Source organism: Saccopteryx bilineata, chromosome 5 (assembly GCF_036850765.1).
Source record: "Saccopteryx bilineata isolate mSacBil1 chromosome 5, mSacBil1_pri_phased_curated, whole genome shotgun sequence".
NCBI lineage: Eukaryota > Metazoa > Chordata > Mammalia > Chiroptera > Emballonuridae > Saccopteryx > Saccopteryx bilineata.
In genome coordinates this window covers 49,630,273-49,635,254 of record NC_089494.1, presented here as the reverse complement: position 1 = coordinate 49,635,254, position 4,982 = coordinate 49,630,273, and positions in this window count along the sequence as shown.

Sequence of the window (4,982 nt, the reverse complement as noted above, 5' to 3'; positions counted from 1 at the left end):
TTTAATGACAAAATAACCTACACATGTTTTCTTTGAATATATGTACCCTGATTTATTAATGTCATCCCATTACCATTAATAAAAATTTATTTAAAAAAAAAATTAGTAGGTTGCTAGCATGTTTTTTAGCTAGCAGAAAACAAACAGCAGAAATAGATAAATCATGTTTTATATAATAAAATGCTTTTATAGACATTCCAAATAATGTGGGAATATTTATGTAAAATATAGTCATAAATCAAGTCAAATGCCTAATTTTTCTGTTATGAAAGAGTTATTTGGAAATATTTTTCATGGAATCTAAAGTGACCAACTTTTTTACAGTGAAAAAGAGGACAAAAATATATTAGAGAAAACAAATATCATAAATAAAATAAACATTTTGTTCATTGTAACAATAATAACTATAATATGATAAATCCATAATAAAAACATTTGTAATATTTTATATTGTAATTATGCTTACATGCTGTAATGCCAGTAGCCATGGTCACCATTACAACCGCCTGGCCCATACAGGTTCGCATTTGATTTGGGAAGATGGTAATGAAACAACAGAGCCAAGAACTAGTGGGCCGTTTTCCTTTATCCTAAACTAATACTGGTCAACAAGTAAAAACAAACACAAAGGGCACTCACATGTTCTCCTGTTCCACAACCAGGAGAATCTTTCCAGTTTTTTCTAGAATCAAAGGCTTTATCAGCCTCAGTCCCTTCTGCACGCCTCCATTTTGGCTGCCTCCTCTCCTCCACATGGCCTCCCTGCCCTGCTACAACATGGTCTCCTCCTCTCTACAACAACGTAGGCTCTCTCAAAATGGCCTCCTAACTCCTCCTTTTAAAACTTTTTAGCACGAAAATTCCTCCTCCAGCCCTGGCCGGTTGGCTCAGCGGTAGAGCGTCGGCCTAGTGTGCGGAGGACCCGGGTTCGATTCCCAGCCAGGGCACACAGGAGAAGCCCCCATTTGCTTCTCCACCCCTCCGCCGCGCTTTCCTCTCTGTCTCTCTCTTCCCCTCCCGCAGCCAAGGCTCCATTGGAGCAAAAGATGGCCCGGGCGCTGGGGATGGCTCTGTGGCCTCTGCCTCAGGCGCTAGAGTGGCTCTGGTCACAACATGGCGATGCCCAGGATGGGCAGAGCATCGCCCCTGGTGGGCGTGCCGGGTGGATCCCGGTCGGGCGCATGCGGGAGTCTGTCTGACTGTCTCTCCCTGTTTCCAGCTTCAGAAAAATTAAAAAAAAAAAAAAAGAAAAAAAAAAAGAAAATTCCTCCTCCAGCACACATTAGCATAACCTAGCCCCTTCCCAAGCAAGAAAGTCAATTAGCTGTATCATGTGAGAGCACCATCACGTGAGTAGCAGCCATTTTTAACAATGAGAGTGAGCATAAAAATCACATTAAACTTACTTGCCCAACACATGCCTATTAATTTTTAATAATAATAGTAAGAAAAAAGTACTCATTTAGATACAAATATGTCACGTCACACAATGGATCAACTCTGCATCGATCAAATACGGACATTTACAGATTAGTCTTCCAAAATCAAAAAGGAGGACATGTAGGAGGACACTTTTTGAGGGAGGACAGAACTTACAAAAGAAGGACTGTCCTCCCTAAAGGAAGACAATGGTCACCTTAATCTAAGGAATCCTGGAAATTTGAGGAAATCCAGAAATCTTGGGCAGCCTGGAAAATCAAGCTAAAACAACAAAAGCAGGAAGAGATAGTAGTAAACAATGTAGTTCAAGTCCTAGTGCAGATGCAGCAAAGGTTTACCAGCACTGCAGAATACATGTATTCTTCTAAAGCCCTGAAGAACTCTTGAACTCCTAAGGAGTCTTGTCTCATTCTTTTGAGACTGAAAGTTTTAGGCTTAGGTGGAGATAGCAGGAAGAATCTGCCTGCCCAACCCTAAACTATGTATCTAGTATCTGGTTCTGTGGGACAAGGGGGAGAACCTTGACCCTTAGCTTCTAAATTGTGTATTGTAACATTAACAGGCACTCTTCCATACATACACTGTAAGGGCCTTTATTTATTTTTGTTGTTGTTCCAGTTTTATTTTGGATCTTGGATCTTAATCCCTTTTTCCTGTTTTACTGATATAATTAATATATAATGTGTTAAAGATGTACAATGTGAATGTGAATATATAGGTATATATTGCAAAATGATTACCACAATAAAGTTAAACATCCACCATCCCATGTAGTTACTGTGTGTGTGTGTGTGTGTGTGTGAAAGAGAAAGAAATTATAAGATACACTCTCTTAGCAACTTTCCAGTATACAATACAGTACAGTGTGTATGTAAAGCCATGGTGCACTTTTGACCAGTCACAGGAAAGCAACAAAAGACGATAGAAATGTGAAATCTGCACCAAATAAAAGGGAAACTCTCCCAGTTTCATACCTATTCAGTGTAGTTCGATGTGGGCTCACGCACAGATTTTTTAGGGCTCCTTAGGTAGCTATCCCATATAGCCTCTACAGCAGCGGTTCTCAACCTGTGGGTTGCGACCCCGGTGGGGTCGAACGACCAAAACACAGGGGTTGCCTAAAGCCATTGGAAAATACATATTTATTATACAATACATTCTTAAATAAAATATGTATTTTCCGATGGCTTTATACAATAGATTTTTTAATAAAATATTTATTTTCCAATGGCTCTATACAATACATTTTTAAATAAAGTATGTATTTTCCGATGGCTTTAGGTGACCCGTGTTTTGGTCGTTCAACCCCCACCGGGGTTGCAACCCACAGGTTGAGAACCGCTGCTCTACAGACTCGTCACTGACTGATGGCCTACCAGAATGGGGTTTCTCCACCAAACTGCCGGTTTCCTTCAACTGCTTATCCCACCGAGTAATGTTATTCCTATGTGGTGGCGCTTCGTTATAAACACGCCGATATTCACGTTGCACTTTGGTCACGGATTCGAATTTAGCGAGCCACAGAACACATTGAACTTTCCTTTGTACCGTCCACATCTCCACTGGCATAGCCATGGGCTGCTCCGCTGTATACACGGTGTTACGTCATCATCTGCACATGCGCACATGCTGCCACATCATTCTACAGAAACTGAGAGGGTTTTCCTTTTATTTGGTGATTTCACATTTCTATCATCTTTTGTTGCTTTACTGTGACTGGTCAAAAGTGAACCATGACTTTATAGACACACTGTATTGTTAACTATAGTAAGAACCTTTGGATGCTGAGGCAAAAAAAAAAAAAAAAAAAAGAATTCCTACTTCAATACCAAATCTCCTGTTGCCTAGTGATTAAGGTCCAAGAAATATATTCTGATGTCTTCTAAAAACATAGTTATGAAATGGACTATATTAAATGCAGAAAATCCACAGCCTGTCCTACCAAATCAACAAACTAGATTCAGCATTTTTTTTCCCCAGCTCTTTCATGGTAAGCATTTACCTCAGGGTGTGAAGGCTGGGGGACATTTCACTATTTGAATTTGTAACCCTTACACTACACCATTAAACTTTTTTGTAAAGGATCAGAGAATTTTTTGTATTTTTATTTATTTTTAAATTTTATCTTATTATTATTATTTAGAGAGAGGAAGAGAAAAACATCAGCCTGTTCCTCTCTGTGCCCTGAATGGAGTGCAAACCCACAACCTTTGCCTATCCCAAGGATGCTCTAACCAACAGAGCTAGGAGTAGAGAAAAGGTTATAGAATTCCTAACTTTGCTTCCATTTGCTATTCAGAGAGACCACAAACAAGCAATTCTCATTTCTGAAAACAGTGAATTCAATGAGTTAGGCTTCTTTCTAATTTCTGAAGAAATGACTGAGGGTGGAGGACTATCAGAGCAGGTACTGTATTTAGAAATGAATACTTTCCATTTGAGGAAAGGAAGATCTTTTTTCTCAACCCGAATCACATGTTCAGGCCAAAAGTAAAAGCAAAGGTCAGATGGAGAAGGGAGTTAAGAGGTATGAAATTGGGTCCACTGTTAGGAGATTTTTAAAAGACAGTATTTTTGCACAAATATTAACGGGATCCATTTATTTATAAAATACCTTCTCAAACAGGATCATCTAGTTTTGTAGTATTAGCGATTGGCATTTAGACTTGGAAGTCAGACTGCCAAAGTTGGCATTTCTGGCTTAACGTTTACCACGACCTTGGACATCTCACCTCCTTTCTGTGCTTCATCTATGAAATGGTCACAGTGAAACGCCTGCCTCCCTCAGTGTCGCTGTGGCAACTACATGAAGTGATGTGTGAAACCTGTCACGCAGTTTCTGGACTTATCCAGCACTCAATGAAAGCTGTTGAGAGGCGCTCTCCACCTTCAAACCAGGTTTAGTGAATTTCACCCTATAAAGCGGATTTTGGAAGCGTTTAGGCACTTTCCTGAAATCTGAAAATAACTTGATATATACATAGTACATCAAAGGAGTTCAAGTGACTCTTTCTGTGGGCGGCACTCTTCAAATAAAAAGAAACGCTTTTCATTTCTTCAAAAACTTCCCCAGGAACTGGAAGCAAGCTGCACGTGCACGCCGGCAGACCCGGTCCGGTCTGGCCCGGCCCACCCGGCACGGGAAGAGGGTCACAGGGAACCCTGGCCGTCTATCCAGTCCTGAGTTGCTGAGGCTGCTCGGTGGTGACTCAGAATGGTACAGGGGACCACGAACCCACCCGCAGACAAACCCCCACCTGAAGCGCAGATGGACAAAAAGAGTCCTATCCTCAGCGAAACAGAACACGGACGGAGGAGGACATGACCCGTTCGCGCAGGTTCACCCTTAGGCTTGCTTGCCTCAAACGAGGGAGAGTTAGGTGGGTGAACGACGTCACGTGTTACGCGCAGTCCTTTTCCCACGTACTTATCCCGGCCCCCGACCTGGACAGAAACGCACGCGCAGCTCCGCTTCCGGGAGCGGGTTTTACCTACCCACAATGCTCTGCCGCGCCGACCTGTCGCAAAGGCCGCGTTTCGGC